Here is a 17,635-nt window from a genome sequence, read left to right as displayed (position 1 = left end):
ACTACTAGGCCAGCACCTCTCCCACACTAAATGCCAGTGTTTAGCCCATATCCTTATAAACCCTTCCTATTCATATACCCATCCAGATGGCTTTTAAATGCTGTTATTGTACCAGCCTCCACCACTTCTTCTGGCAGCTCATTCCATACATGCACCACCCTCTGCATGAAAAAGGTCCCTTTTGATTTCTTTCCCCTCTCAACTTAAATCTGTATGCTCTGGTTTTGGGCTCCCCTACCCTGTGAAAAATACTTCGGCTATTCACCCTATCCATGCCCCTCATGATTTTATAAATCTCCGTAAGGTCACCCTTCAGCTCCAGGAAAAATAGCCCCAGCCTATTCAGCCTCTCCCTTTAGCTCAAACACTCCAATTCCAGCAACACCCTTATAAATCCTTTTGAACTCTTTGAAGTTTAACAACATTTTCTCTACAATCGACGACCAGAATTGAACGCAGTGTTCTAAAAGTGGCCTAACAAATGTCCTGTGTAGCCACAACATGACCTCCCAACTCCAATACTAAATGCACTGACCAACAAAGGCAAGTGTGCCTAACACCTTCTTCACCACCATGTCTCTCTGTGACTCCCTTTCAAGGAACAATGCATTTGCACCCCTAGGTCTCTTTATTCAGCAACACTCCCCAAGGCCCTACCATTAAACGTATGAATCCTGCCCTGGTTTGCCTTACCAAAATGCCTCGCATTCTTCTAAATTAAACTCCATCAGTCACTCCTTGGCCCATTGGTCCATCTGATCAAGATCCCATTGTAGTCTGAGGTAACCTTCCTCACTATCCACTACACCTCCAAGTCTGGTGTCAACTGCAAACTTACTAACCGTACCTCCTATATTCACATCCAAATCATTTACATAAATGATGAAAAGCCGTGGACACAGCACTGGTCCTTGCAGCACACTGCTGTTCACAGACATCTAGCCTAAAAAAGCCACCTTCTACCACCATCCTAAATTTCCTACCTTCAAGCCAATTTGGTGTCCATTTGGCCAGCCCCCACTGGATTCCATGTGATCTAACCTGGTTAACCAGTTTGCCACACAGAAACTTGTCAAACGCCATTCTGAAGACCGTAATCGATAACGTTTACTGCTCTACCTTCATCAACCTTCTTACAGCAATCAAAAATGTTTTCATGATCATCATTAGATTATTTTGTATTCCAAATTTTTTAATGAATTCAAGTTTCATCATGAGTTTCTAACTCTCATCGCCTGAACATTACTACCAACAATACCACTACACCATCAGCTTCCCCTCTCACATAAGTCCCTTTGACTTGTACTAGAAGGCAGTATTTAGGGGGAGGCAATGACCAAGTGGTATTATCGTTGGACTGTTAATCCAAGGTCCCAGATAACATTCTGGGGACCCAGGTTTAAATCCTGCCACAGCAGATGGTGGAATTTGAATTCAATAAAAAATATCTGGAATTAAGAATCTAATGCTGACCATCAATCCATTGTTGATTGTTGGATAAACCCATCTGGTTCACTAATGTCCATTATGGAAAGAAACTTCTATCGTGACCTGGTCTGGCCTACATGAGACTCCAGACCCACACACAGCAATGTGGTTGCCTCTGAGTAATTAAAGATAGGTAATAAATGCTGTCTAGCCAGTGGTGCTCTCATCTCATTAATGAATAAAGAACAAAAAAGATTGGAAACAGCAAATCTACCCATGGAAGATACAATCACAAGCTGATGACATCAGCACGCATCTCTCACAAAAGAATCACTGGACTATTTGACCTTGGGAGGTGATCGATGCTTCTTCTTATCTTTTCCTTATACTTCTCACACAGAGGTCATAGAGTCATTCAGGTTGGAAACAGATTCTTCCGTCTAACCACTCCATGCCGACTGTAACCCCAAACATTTCCTATTCGTATACTTATCTAAATTTCTTTTAAATGTTGTGACTGTAGCCACATCTGCCACTTCCTATGGAAGTTCATTCCACTCACAAACAAATCTCTGTGTAAAAAAAAATTGTCCTTCACGTCATTTTTAATCTTTCACCTCTCACCTTAAAAATATGCCTCCTAGTCTTGAAATCCCCCAACCTAGCGAATAGGCATCTTACCTATATTTTTCGTTATTTTATAAATTTTGTCCCTTGTGTCCTTCAGCCTATCTTTATCTTATCGCATTAGGATGCCAATGTATCTTACCATTGTCCAAAGAAGGCAGCTCCAATTCTAAATCAAGTGGTTGTAAATACTGGAGTTATGATTAAGGATGGCTTGAGAGGAACCACTATAACACAGCAAACTGTCAGCATTACTGAGACTGTCTTTCAATTCTGGATTTGATTGATTGAATTTAAATTCAAGCATCTGCTGTGGGATTTGACCCAACATTTGAACTTCACAATTCTCTACAACGGAATGAGGAAAGAAAAATGTTGTCTGAACCAATTATTAACAATACCAATTCATAGTGCATGCAGTGGTGCACGTGAACAAATTCTGATTTTCACCCAGTTAGAATGGGTGAAATAATTTAAGCGTTCAATTCATTAAAACAATTGGACAAGCAGAGAAAAGGTTTACGGTGGGCTTGCAATTTGTGCCATGACTTTGAGAAGTGAACAAAAAAGCAGCATTATTATTGCTGTGTTTGCCACTGTCTCTATACACCCACAGAAACCCATGCACTGCAGTTTAACCTTCTATATGGCAAACACAATAGTTCATTAATTTTATGATGTACGCAGTAAGAAATCATTCATTTCAGCAACATAAGATCAGTAATTATAGCAATCAGCTCAAATGTTTGGAGGCAAGATTCCCAGTCTGCTGCAACCTCCAGTCCAAACAACTGATGTTTTTTGATAAAGGTTATCCAGGCAATAGCTTAGAATTAAAAGGGCACTGTTATCTAATGAGTAGATACAATTCCCAACTCTGTAAACAGCTGCTTGCAGTGGTGATCTATAAAATAATGACATGTGAGAGATTGGTATTGGATTTTAGATTGAGGCCAAAATCAGTCTTCTGGTCACATCAACATTTGGCCCGACAGTCTTGTACCAAAAGGCAGCTTGACTGAGTGAAGAACATCTTGTTCCTTACAGGCAATAGGCCTCAAGTAAGAACTGGGACTGAATGCTTACTAGGATAAGCTGATGGAGATAGGAAACAGTGAGGCTCGGAACAAAAGGGAAAACCTTAATTATCATGCAAAATAGGCTTTTTACTAATTAGCCGAAAAATTCAGAATGGGTCATTCCTGAAGGTCCTGCCTCTCACCAGCAAACAGGAGCCAGACTGCACAGTTTTCAGATGATCAGCAAAAGAAACAACGATAATGCGAGTAAGGAAATAGTGAAAACTGCTCGAGAACCTGAGATAACAAGGTGCAGAGCTGGATGAACACAGCAGGCCAAGCCGCATCAGAGGAGCAGGAAAGCTGGCATTTTGGGCCTAGACCCTGCTTCAGAAAAGCCTGTTTTCATGCAGGGAGCAGTTGGGATCCAGAATGCACTGCCGGAGGGTGTGGTGGATATAGGTTTCATCAATACATTCTTGATGGAATTAGGTTATTATCTGAAAAACAAGAATGACTCTGCATAAGATAGAAAGTAAATAAGTGGGTCTAAGCGAAGAGCTTCCAATAGAGAGCTGGCACACACATAACAGGCCAAATGGCTTCCACCTGTACTGTGACCAGCTGATTCTGGCCTGAATGAGACATCAAGTTCCCAACGTATATACTTAAAGGGTCTGATGCATAAATATTAACCCTGTAAGGGGTCATCTACCTGAAACACCTAAATGAAAAGTTTCCCACAAGTCCAACCCAGTGTAGATCAGTTGCAGAACATCCTATTGTTTAATGGTCGCTTGGCGTCTGTTTTTTTAAGTATGAAATGGACTCATCAGATCTCTGCCTCTGAGTATCTCTCCCTCACCTGCCCTGAATTTATTGGTTCTTGCTGGGTATGAATGCACCAGCACTGGCAGCCATTCAGTCTTGCTCAAGTTACTAGTCGTTGGCAAGCTTCAAAGGGCACTGAGTCCAGCCTTGTCCACACCTCATATCTGCTCACAAGCAGTAAATGGATCACTGGAGAGCAGTCATGAGGGGGAGTTTTGAACAGGTTTTCTGGCTCACTAGCCGAGTGGCTTTGACTCCAACTGAGTTGTGGCACTCCAACCCCAACCCTGACTGAACGTCTCAACCTGTCACAGACTGGGAGTCAGATAGTGGTCATTCTAGTACATTCTCCCTTTGAGCAAGGTTCCTCTGCGATTTAAGTTGATTGCATTGTGTAGCCTCTCTGGGCATTAGGACTGCAGATGAGAGACCAAACAGGAACTGTTTCTGGATAGCGACAAATCAAATTACTCAGAGTAAGAACAAGTGATTAAAAAAACTGTTAAATTGGTGAGAGGTTTGAGGGGTTTATTTTCATGCAATTGCTGCCCGGCTTTCCACAATCCTTGCTGATGCCTCACAACTTGGCATTCACAACTGTCACAATGGCATGTGAAATCCCCTGATGTTTGCTGTGTCCTCTATCCATGCTGCTATAAATTTGGCCTGTCAGAATGCTATTCTTTGCAGAATCTGAAAATGGAAGTGTTGGAAAAAAGAAGTTTAAATGTTGCTCTAATACGCCATTCATAATGAAAGGGCTGCTTTCAAAACAATTACTTTGCTTTATCTTTCAGATGCTAATCAACCTGCCGTGACTTTCCAACGCTTTAACAGATTGCCAGTGTTTGCAATTTTCCTTTGCATTTCAGCATGAAAACTTCATACTTTAAAGCCATCCTAAACACTCTTAGAGAAAAAGAGAAAGATTTACATTTATATGATGTTTTTCATGGTGTCTCAAAGCACTTTATGGCCAATGAAAGTACTTTAGCGGTTTTTGTCACTTATAATGCAGAAAACAGAGCAGCCAACCTGGGCAAAGCAAAATCCCACAAACTGCAATCTGATAATAACCAATAAATATGCTTTTACAATGTTGGTTGAAGAATACATTATGACAGTGAAATTAAGGATAACTCCCACTGCCTTGGCATCAGAAGTGCTCGGGGGATCTTTTATATTCACCCCATCGGGCCTCAGTTTAACAACTCATCCAGACAACAGTAGCATGAAGTGCATTGAAGTGAATTATTTATTGTCACATGTATTCAATATAATATATGAAAAGTGAAAAATTTATACTATCGCCATGCATTGGTGCCCTTCTCATTAACCTAAATTAAAAAATAAAGAAAGATAACGAAGAGACAGTCCGACTTTTCCATCTGCATTGCTACAGTCCTACTCTGGGCTTCGCAAGGTCATTCCACCCTGAAGCCAGAGTCCCGCTCCAGGCTACACCAGCCTATGTTATGCTGCAGTCAGAGCCCTGCTCCAGGCTACACCAGCCCATGCCATGTTGCAATCAGAGCCCTGCTCCAGGCTACACCAGCCCATGCCATGCTGCAGTCACAGCCCTGTTCCAGGCTACACCAGCCCATGCCATGCAGCAGTCATGCCCTGCTCCAGGCTACACCACTCCATGCCATGCTGCAGTCAGAGCCCCTCTCCAGGCTACACCAGCCCATGCCATGCTGCATCAGAGCCCTACTCCAGGCTCCACCAGTCCATGCCATGCTGCAGTCAGAGCCCCTCTCCAGGCTACACCAGCCCATGCTATGCTGCAGTCAGAGCCCTGCTCCAGGCTCCACCAGTCCATGCCATGCTGCAGTCAGAGCCCTGCTCCAGGCTACACCAGTCCATGCCGTGCTGCAGTCAGAGCCCTGCTCCAGGCTCCACCAGTCCATGCCATGCTGCAGTCAGAGTCCTGCTCCAGGCTACACCAGCCCATGCCATGTTGCAGTCAGAGCCCTGCTCCAGGCTACACCAGCCCATGCCATGCTGCAGTCACAGCCCTGCTCCAGGCTACACCAGCCCATGCCATGCAGCAGTCATGCCCTGCTCCAGGCTACACCACTCCATGCCATGCTGCAGTTAGAGCGCCTCTCCAGGCTACACCAGCCCATGCCATGCTGCATCAGAGCCCTGCTCCAGGCTCCACCAGTCCATGCCATGCTGCAGTCAGAGCCGCTCTCCAGGCTACAACAGCCCAGGCCATGCTGCAGTCAGAGCCCTGCTCCACGCTACAACAGCCCATGCCATGCTGCAGTTAGAGCCCTGCTCCAGGCTACACCAGTCCATGCCGTGCTGCAGTCAGAGCCCTGCTCCAGGCTACACCAGTTCATGCCTTGCTGCAGTCAGAGTCCCTCTCCAGGCTACACCAGCCCATGCTATGCTGCAGTCAGAGCCCTGCTCCAGGCTCCACCAGCCCACGCCACGCTGCAGTCAGAGCCCCTCTCCAGGCTCCACCAGCCCATGCCATGCTGCAGTCAGAGCCCCTCTCCAGGCTACACCAGCCCATGGCATGCTGCAGTCAGAGCCCCTCTCCAGGCTACACTAGTCCATGCCATGCTGCAGTCAGAGCCCCTCTCCAGGTTACACCAGCCCATGCCATGCTGCAGTCATGCCCTGCTCCAGGCTCCACCAGCCCATGCCATGCTGCAGTCAGAGCCCCTCTCCAGGCTACACCAGCCCATGCCATGCTGCAGTCAGAGCCTTGCTCCAGGCTCCACCAGTCCATGCCATGCTGCAGTCAGAGCCCCTCTCCAGGCTACACCAGTCCATGCCATGCTGCAGTCAGAGCCCCTCTCCAGGCTACACCAGTCCATGCCATGCTGCAGTCAGAGCCCCTCTCCAGGCTACACCAGCCCATGCCACGCTGCAGTCAGAGCCTTGCTCCAGGCTCCACCAGTCCACGCCACGCTGCAGTCAGAGCCCCTCTCCAGGCTCCACCAGCCCATGCCATGCTGCAGTCAGAGCCCCTCTCCAGGCTACACCAGCCCATGGCATGCTGCAGTCAGAGCCCCTCTCCAGGTTACACCAGCCCATGCCATGCTGCAGTCAGAGCCCTGCTCCAGGCTCCACCAGCCCATGCCATGCTGCAGTCAGAGCCCCTCTCCAGGCTACACCAGCCCATGCCATGCTGCAGTCAGAGCCGCTCTCCAGGCTCCACCAGTCCATGCCATGCTGCAGTCAGAGCCTTGCTCCAGGCTACACCAGCCCATGCCATGCTGCAGTCAGAGCCTTGCTCCAGGCTCCACCAGTCCATGCCATGCTGCAGTCAGAGCCCCTCTCCAGGCTACACCAGCCCATGGCATGCTGCAGTCATGCCCTGCTCCAGGCTACACCAGTCCATGCCATGCTGCAGTCAGAGCCCCGCTCCAGGCTACACCAACCCACGCCATGCCAAAGCAAGAATGCCACTCCAGGCTCCACAGGCCAGCCAACTCTGTAGTCATTCTGCCTCTGAATACGCCACCACTCTGGACCCCACTGAAGCCACCTTCGTACTGAAAGAGTTCTCTTCAGAAGTTAAGCATAAAAACGGAGAAAAGAAGAAGATGGTATTCCATCAACCAAAGTTGCTGAATATAAATGCTTGCTACTGTTGTCTACCCTCATACATTACGAGAAGGGACCATAGTGCCAGGAAAGAGATGCAAAACATGTTTTGTAAAATAGTTATAATATAGTAAAATAATCAAAAGTGCTACCAACTGAGTGCTGCCTAACACTCATGCAGTCAATCAAGTTTATAATGCATGTTCTAAGAGACATCTGCTTTCATCACAAGCCTACACTCCATAGAAGTGTGCCTTTGGGGCATATTACAACTTGTGAAAAAACTTCAACTTTAGAAACAGACCTTAGCTAATTAAGGATACCACTTGCAAATGCATTGATGATAATTTGTTATTTCCCACATAACAAGGACTGTGCCTTTAGCTGTCTCAATAGGTCAACCACATTGTTTGCTCAGATGACTTCAAAAGGATAAATGAATAATCACTTTTCTCTCAACTGTTATCCGACTTTATTCCCTGTATCATGACCATATAAGAATTGGAATGCTCCAGTAACAGGTAACCAAGATAAATTTTGCCAGAGGGTGACAATCACTTTAGGAATGGTCAGATAGACTTTCTGTAAACATTAAATAATTCCCTTTGTGAAACTTTTAAAGCTACTCAGATTAGAATGATCCAAAAGAAATAACAACCTTTCAGCAAGTGGCAAAAACTATTTCTGGACAATTTTGCAAAACATATTCACTTCTCTTTCCTGACACTATGATCCCTGTTGAACTCATAGTCATATGAATACTGGCCAGTTTCTGGTAATGTATAAAGTTAGACAGCTATAAGCAGGCAGTTTTATACAGGACTTTTAACTTAGTGAAATGTCCTAAAGTACCTTACAGGAGCTTTATCAAACAAAATGGGCACTTAGCCACATGAGGAGATAGTAGGACAATACATTTGTCAAACGTATGAATTTCAAGGGCCTTCTTAAAGTAGTTTACAGATGCAAAGGGATTCATGAAGGGAATCCCACAACATACAGCCTCGACAACTGAAAGCACAGGCACAAGAGCAATTAAAATCAAGGGCGCTCAAGAATTTAGAATTAGAGGAACTCATATTTCAGCTGATTGTGCGGCTGGAGGATACTACGGCAACTGGAGGAGTGAGGCCATTGAGGAATCTTAAAATAATAACGGGTGCTTTAACTTCAAGTCATTGCTTAACTGGGTGCCGATGTATGTCACTGAGCATTGGGATGATGGGTGAAGGCTTGATGGAATTAGGACACAGGCAGTAGGTTTTTGTTGGCCTTGAGCTTACACAGCAAACAACAGCCACTGGAAGCTTCAGAAGAGTCTCGCTTGGCGCTGAAATAGCATGGACAAGGGTTTGTGCAGAAGATAAAGTGAAACAGGGGCGGTGCTGGATTATTTTGGAAATAGGTGATCCTCAAGATGGATTGGAAATGTGATGAGAAGATCATCTTTGGAGGGGGATTTGGCACTCAGATTGCAAACAGCCATGGACAGTTATGGGAGAGATAGCAAATATGCAGAAACAATAACACCTGAGCGAATCACCACAAAACTTAATCCCAGCTAAACCCCAGCTGAAGATCAATAGAAGTGTCTGTACTTATATATCACTTCATTACTTGATGTCCCAAAACATTCTGCAGCCAATGAATTACTGTTCGGAGCTTGTTGTTTTTGATGACAAACACAGTAGAAAATCCACGCACAGCAAAGGAGCCGAAAAGACTAACTTAGTAAACCAATTATTGTCAAGCAAGAAACATGATGCCATGAGAAGATCTTATTCCTGATTACATCCTTTGGTATGACAGTGTTTAAAGAACCTCATACTATGCTGACAAGGTTTGAACCCCAAGCCGCCTAATGCAGAGTCTTAAGTGCAACCAACTGAGACAAGCTAACACATTCATCTGCACTGAAAGAAATTAAGTTATATAACTGCTTTCATGGCTTCAGGATGTTGAAGTATGCCTGACAGCCTTTTTTGACTAGTTACTTCTGTAATGCAAAAAAGCTCAACAAGTAACATATGCACTGTAAGCGGCCATGACAGCAATTGAATAGGTGCTAGATAGCCTGGCTTTATTTTCCTGATGTTGGATGATTCATTTTGACTTAAAGACCAAGAAAGCACAAGACTGCTCTCCATCAACATAATGAATGAGATCTTGTAAACCCAGCTGAATAGTTAGGCGGGATATCAGTTGAGCATCTCAACCGAAGAACATTTTGGCAATCACCTTCACGCTGCACCGATCTTGCTGCTTGGATGCTGTGCCCAAGTCACGATAGCGAACTTTGAGCAAACTGATTGAAAGGTGACAGTGCACTCACTGGTGGACACAACTAAGGTCACAATGTGTTAGACAGGTTTGAGATTCTGAGTTGAATCTTTTGTCTTCTTCAGGAAGGCAAGGCATAAGTGTTAACACTGCTGTCAGCACCCAGCAATGTCAGGAACCTAAACCAAGGATCAGAGTGGCTCCCATGACTCAGCACGTTACCGAACTTCAGCCATCTTGACCTCCCAAAAATTTGTACTCAAAATCCCAAACTGCAAATGAATCATAAACACCTGACGTGAAAGTATTAACATCTGCCTTGATGTCAATTATCATAATAACAGCAACTATTGCTTCATAAAGACTTCAATAATGCCAATTCAACGAAAGATATTTCAATATTCCAGGACAGTTTTCATATTTACACCCAATTATTTGCAGTTGGAAGTTACTAGGATGAGGTGCACACTCTGGTAATATTAGTTTTCCTGAATAAAGGCAACACTGAAGGGAAAGGCTAAGCTTAGAGTGGTCTCTGCTGCTTTGTATCTCAGCTTTGAAATGGTTTTGAAAGACTTGTGTTCACGTAGCATCTGCCAGAACCTCAGCACATCCCAAAATACTACTTTAGAGCAATTAAATACTTTTCTATCAAGCACAATTATTATTGTAATTTAAGAAATGCGATCACCAATTGTCAATTGTGGCGACTGGATTTAACATTTTCCTTATTGATAATGTTGAGTGAAGGATAAATATTGTCCAGGGCATTGAGGCAAACACTCCACTCTTCCTTCAATGTTGTCACAATATCCTTTAGATCTAGCGAGCTTTGAGAAGGTTTGCAGCTCAGGTTGAGTTTCTGGATGCGAGTTTGCTCGCTGAGCTGGAAGGTTAGTTTTCAGACGTTTCATCACCTCTTTTTTTATTTGAAAAAATATACTTTATTCATAGAATGTACAAAAAATTAAACATTTATACACCTACCCAGTCATGCAAGCCGCTCCGGGTTACCCGGGGGTACGTACACCAACTAAAGGAAAAAAACAAAACAAAGGGAAAAAAATAAAGCAAAGAAAATACCCCGGCAGTCGCCTTACCGCACAGTCCCTGTTGGCCCCCTGACCAGTTGGGAAAGGCGCCAGCTGGGCCCAGTTAACAGATAGGGCCCTTTTTTCTATTCTGGACGAGGGGTTTCATACGGTGGTCTTTCCCCACCGCGCCTTGGCGGCGGCTGCCCCAAGCTTTAGCGCGTCCCTCAGCACGTAGTCCTGGACCGTGGAGTGCGCCAGTCTGCAACATTCGGTCGGGGTCAGTTCTTTCAGCTGGCAGACCAGCAAGTTGCGGGCAGACCAAAGAGCATCTTTCACCGCATTGATGGTCCTCCAGGCGCAGTTGATGTTGGTCTCGGTGTGCGTCCCCGGAAACAGCCTGTAGAGCACGGAGTCCCGCGTCACGGAGCTGCTCGGTACGAACCTCGATAAATACCACTGCATCCCCCTCCAGAGAAGGAGGTGATCGACAGTCTCGTTCCCCCCGCAGCCGCCTCGAGGGCAGCGTGCGGTGGCGCAGAGATTCCGGGCATGCATAAAGGATCTCACTGGCAGAGACCCTCTCACCGCCAGCCAAGCAATGTCCTTGTGCTTGTTTGAAAGTTCTGGCGATGAGGCATTCTGCCAAACGACTTTGGCAGTCTGCGTGGGGAACCACACGACGGGATCCACCCTCTCCTTTTCCCGAAGGGTCCTGAGGATACTACGTGCTGACCACTGCCTGACGGCCTTGTGGTCAAAGGTGTTTCCTTTCAAAAATTTCTCCATGAAGGACAGGTGGTACGGGACGGTCCAACTACTCGGAGCGTTCCGCGGCAACGAGGCCAGGCCCATCCTTCGCAACACCGGGGACAGGTAGAACCTCAGTAAGTAGTGACACTTGGTGTTTGCGTACTGAGGATCTACGCACAGCTTGATGCAGCCACACACAAAGGTAGCCGTCAGGGCGAGGGTGGCGTTCGGTACGCCCTTTCCCCCATTTTCCAGGTCTTTGTACATGGTGTCTGTGCAGATCCGGTCCATCCTCGACCCCCAAATGAAGTGGAAGATGTCCCAGGTGACCGCAGCGGCGCAGGTCCAGGGAATAGGCCAGGCCCGTGCCACATACAACAGTACCGAAAGCCCCTCGCACCTGACAACAGGTTCTTACCCGCGATGGAGAGGGACCAGAGCGTCCACCTGCCCAGCTTCTGCTTCTGTTTGGTGATACACTCCTCCCAAGTCTTAGTGCACGCCCCAGTTCCATCGAACCAAACACCCAGCACCTTCAGGTAGTCTGTCCTGACGGTGAAGGGGATGAAGGAGTGGTCGTCCCAGTTCCCGAAGAACATGGCCTCGCTCTTACCCCTATTGACTTTGGCACCAGAGGCCAGTTCAAACTGGCCACAGATGTCCAACAGCCTACTCACCGACCGACGATCGGTGCAGAAGACGGCGACATTGTCCATGTACAGAGAGGTCTTGACCTGAAGGCCTCCGCTGCCTGGGGTAGTCATGCCCTTCAGGCTCACATCCTTCCTGATGGATGCGGCGAAGGGCCCCACACAGCACACGAACAAGGCAGGAGAAGAGAACGGGCAGCCCTGCCTGACTCCAGATCTGATGGGAAAACTGTCCGATTCCCACCTGTTGATCGAGACTGTGCTAACGATGTTGGTGTAGAGCAGCCAGATCCAATTGCGGATGCCCTCCCCAAACCCCAATTTGGAGAGGACGTCCCTCATGTAAGCATGAGAGGCCCTGTTGGAGGCCTTCTCCTAGTCCGGTCGGACAAGGCAGGTGTCCACCCTCCTGTCCTGCACATAGGCGATCGTATCCCTGATGAGCGTGAGGCTCTCAGCGATCTTCCTGCCTGGCACAGCACAGGTTTGGTCAGGGTGAATCACTGACTCCAGGACAGACCTGACCCGGTTGGCTATGATCTTGGCCAGGATTTTGTAGTCCACATTCAATAGTGAAACGGGACGCCAATTCTTAATTTCTTCCCTCTCCCCCTTCCTCTTGTAAATGAGGGTGATGATGCCCTTCCTCATGGACTTGCACATTTCCCCTGCCTGAAGCGCACTATTGTACACCTCCAGCAGGCCCTGGCCGACCAGGTCCCACAGAGCAGAATACAGCTCGACCGGTAAGCCGTCGCTCCCAGGAGTCTTATTCCTCTCCAAGGACTTGAGGGCTCTGGTCAGCTCATCCAGGGATATTGGCCGGTCCAGCCACTCCCTCGTGCCGTCATCTAAGGCCTCCGTGATAGATGACAGGAACGACTCGGAGGCCGTGCTGTCCGTGGGCTTCGCGTCGTACAGTCCAGCATAGAAGGATTTGCTGATCCTCAAAATGTCGGGCCAAGACGAGGTCACTGAGCCATCGTCCTCCTTCAGGTGGCTAAGCACAGAGCTCGCTTTGTGCACCTTCTGAAAGAAGAAACGCGAGCACATCTCGTCCTGCTCCACGGAGCGGACCCTGGACCAGAAGATTATTTGTGGGCTACCATGATGCCAAGAGGTCCGAGTAGTCTGGCAGTCATTTCGGAAATGTCTTTGATGTAGGGGAGAGTGGTTATGGTTTCAGGGCCCGTTTTGTCTGTTTGTTTGGGTTTATTGCTGAGGAATCGGCGCACTGTGTTCATAGGGTACCCATTCTTTTTGAATACGCTGTATGGGTGATTTTCTTCTGCTCTTTGTAGTTCCTCTGTGCTGCAGTGTGTGGTGGCTCGTTGGAATAATGTTCTAATGCAGCTTCGTTTGTGGGTGTTGGGATGGTTGCTCCTGTAGTTCAGTATTTGGTCCGTATGTGTTGTTTTCCTGTAGACGCTGGTTTGAAGTTCCCCATTGGCTGTTCGCTCTACTGTGACATCTAGGAATGGCAGTTTGTTGTTGTTTTCCTCCTCTTTTGTGAATGTTATGCCAGTAAAGGGTATTATTGATGGTCTTGAAGGTTTCTTCTAATTTGTTTTGTTTAGTGATGACAAAGGTGTCGTCCATGTAGCGGACCCAAAGTTTGGGTTGGATGATTGGCAGAGCTGTTTGTTCGAGTCTCTGCATTACTGCCTCTGCTAAGAACCCTGATATCGGAGATCCCATGGGTGTACCGTTGGTTTGTCTGTAGGTTTTGTTATTGAAAGTGAAGTGGGTGGTGAGGCATAGGTCCACTAGCTTGATGACGTTGTCCTTGCTGATGAGGTTGGTGGTGCCTGGTGTATGTGTCTTCGGTTCTCCTAATAGTGTAGTCAGTGTTTCTTTGGCCAGGTTGATGTTGATCGATGTGAACAGGGCTGTTACGTCAAAGGAGACCATTATTTCATCCTCTTCTATCTTGGTGTCTTTGATGGTGTTCAGGATCTCTTGAACACCCATGGGATCGCCGATATCAACAATCAGCAACAAACCCAAACAAACAGATTTGGAGCCCATCTACCATCCTCTGAGAAAAAGAACAGGAAATTACATCACCAATGCAGGAAATGACATCACCAACCCAAGGAAACCTAAACAGATAAATAGAAAGCGGGACATAACACCAGCGCTTCACTGGAGGCTCACTGATGATGTTACCTAGAATGGTGACGAAACATCCAAAAACTAACCTTCCAGCTCAGCAAGCAAACTCACATCCAGATCCTTTAGATCTACTTGAGAGGTTAGAGAGGACCTTGGTCTAATAGTTCATTCAGAAGACAGTATCTCTGACAGTGCAGTACTCTCTCAGTATTATATAAGAAGTGTCAATGTAGATTTTGCACTTAGGTTTCTGGAGTAGACCTTAATTCTGCAACCTTCTGATGTAGAGATGGGCATCCTCAAAGATCTGAACTGCAAGTGGTAATCTTATGGTCTGGATGCCAGGTCACCATTATTCAGGCAAGAGTCTTGACAAAACATTGTCAAGTTATTCAACTGAAGAGTATATCACAGGTCTTGTCCTTTGCTAACTTTCGCAGTCCCCACATCCAATAGGAGTCACTTGATAGCCAAAAGAAGTGTAATTACTCGTTATTATTTACTGCACTAATTCAGGAACTCCAGGCTCATGTTGCCCCATTATTATCTCAGTTAACACTCAATGAGCTTCCAATTGAATGCGAAATACTTATTAGTCTGTGTAAATTGTCTCCTTAATGGGGGCATTACAGAATTTGTGGAAACGTGGTTGAACTGTAAATCCCACTGATCCTGTTCCCAACCTCTTCTCTGCACCCTTTATTTATGAAGAACTTAAATTATTTTGAGATCTGCCTTTCAAATGCATTCCCTGTCCCTCTATCATATTTGTGTGCATATTTAGTTAGTGTTATGTCAGGCACTTTCCCTTTGAATTTTTCTTTCCTGTTCCTCCTAAACTACAAAAATCTTTGCTCTACACAATTCTTTGCTCGACTTTGTTGCTTTAAAATCAAGACCTTTCAGACCATCTGCTAGTTTGATTCATTCGACTTTAGCCAAGAACTATGGAAGATATGGAACTCAGAACTTAAACAGATCAGCTATGATCTGATTGAATGGTGTAGCAGACTAGAAGAGCTGAACGGCCTACTTCTGCACCCTATTTGTATGTTGGTATAACAATGGAGCTCCTTCTCTATCCCTCCTTCTACAACTACCCACTTGAAAAACCCAATCTAATGTCAATTCTACATCTTATATAACACATTTTATCTGCTATTATTTTCAACATCATTGACCTCTTGGCCCTTCACTCACATTTCTCAACAACAATAAGAAAGCTTTCTTGGCAAGCATTCGTCTATAAACAACTCAATTTCTTAGCAGTATTAACTCACACAAGAATAAACATTTATTCTTCTCATGAGATTGCTTTCATGCATATCTGTGCACTCAATAAACGAAACATCAGTATCTAGCACTTACTGAACAATGTACCTAACTGTTAAACATAAAATACTCCGTAAAACATTGGCACAACTCAGCAAATTACAAAACTTTCCATACGCAAATAGTAGGAGGTATCCCTACAAAATATGCATTTGTTCTACAAACTTTCTTCAATAACCAATGTATTTAAAAAATTAAAACAATGCGTCAGTATGGAAGATAACACACTGCATTACAGATCTTGCAGCGTGAAGCACACTGTCTCTATTATCCTAGTTTTTCTGAGACGGGTTAATTCTGCCATGGATAATGCCATAACAGGTGCGGGAAGACATTGGTGGGATTAGAATAATTCTCTTTAAAGATCATAAATTCCCTGGGGCTGTTGTCGGATGGTCTGCTCTTAATTCTCATTCTCAAAAATCAAGCAAATTAATGAATCCTTGCCAGAGTCATCACTTCTTCACACAAAAGCATTCCAATCATGAAACTTGGAGTTACTTTGCAAAATAAAAGACTGTTTTACAAATTAAGGTGGTGGTTTAGCGACATATTACGTTAATGTCAAAGCTGTCAAAGTCTAAGGGCCTACCAAAATAGAGTTGAATTTGTCTTTGATAAGTCTCAATGATTGGAGGAAGGTTGACAATGCGAATCCCCAGAGACTGGTATTAGTACAGTTGGTTTTATTGATATAGGTAGTTCAGCTATAACACGTGTTTCATTAGCATGAATTGGCAGTAACACAATTGATGAATAGTAGATGTTGTTTGCATAATGCAGGTACAGGTATAGTGATTTTCAAGAGCGACTTCCATATAACGTGATTTTCCATGCCAATTTTCTGATTGGGAGGTCACACAAGAATATGACTATTGTGTTGTAGGGGAACTACCCGTATATTAAATGATTTTGGATGCATGGGGCACAATGTCAAAATTTGCAGATATCACAAAACTTAGAAGACTCGATATTTGTGAGGAGATCATAAAACCTTAAGATGCAGGAACAGAATTAGGCTAACAGCCTACTGAATCTGTTCTGCCATTCAATGAAACAAACATATAGAATTGGACATAAATAAGAGATAACAAAGTGTGGAGCTGGAGGAAAACAGCAGGTGAGGCAGCATCAAAGGAGCAAGAAAGCTGACGTTTCGGGTCGGGACCCTTCTTCAGGAATCTGTTTTTTAAATTCCTGAGGTAGCAAGAACTAAAATGTGGAGTCAGAGATAACAAATTGTGGAGCTGGAGGAACACAGCAGGCCAGACAACATCAGAGGAGCAGGAAAGCTGATGTTTCAGGTCAGGACCCTTCTTCAGACAGCTTCTTCAAGATGGACATCCTTGGAAGAGGCTCTGCAGTACAGCTATAAATCACAAGACTTGGACCCCATATACAAACCCATACAGATCAAAACTGGAAATGACTCTATTCATCATAAAGGACCAAACAGCATACATTCCAAACAGAGTAGAATAACATCGCTTCATCGGAAGGTCCACTGATGATGTCACCTAGCGCAGTGATGAAACATCTGAACGAAAACAAGCCAGCAAGTCGACAACCTCATTGAAATCATAATTGATCTGATAATCTGATAAGGAGGAATAGGATAGATTTCTAGAAGACATGGATGAACAAGGGGAATATGAGGACATGTGGTAGATGATATTTAATGCAGAGAAGCATGGAATAATACAATTTGAATCACAGAATTCCCTACAGCGTGGAAGCAGGCCATTAGACCAATCAAGTCCACACCAACTCTCCAAAGAGCATCCCACTCAGACCCACACTACACACCCCTACCTTATGCCTGTAACCCAGCATTTCCCAGGGCCAATTCACGCAATCTGCACATCTTTGCACTCTGGGAGGAAACCAGAGCACCTGAAGGAAACCTACACAGATACGGGGAGGATGTGCAAACTCCACGCAGAAAAATCACCCAACTGTGGAATTGAACTTGGGCCCCTGGTGCTGTGAGAATGCAGGGCTGACC

This window comes from Stegostoma tigrinum, chromosome 32 (assembly GCF_030684315.1).
Source record: "Stegostoma tigrinum isolate sSteTig4 chromosome 32, sSteTig4.hap1, whole genome shotgun sequence".
NCBI classification, from domain to species: Eukaryota; Metazoa; Chordata; class Chondrichthyes; order Orectolobiformes; family Stegostomatidae; genus Stegostoma; species Stegostoma tigrinum.
The sequence above is the reverse complement of the archived record's forward strand: the minus strand, read 5'-3'. Positions refer to the sequence as shown.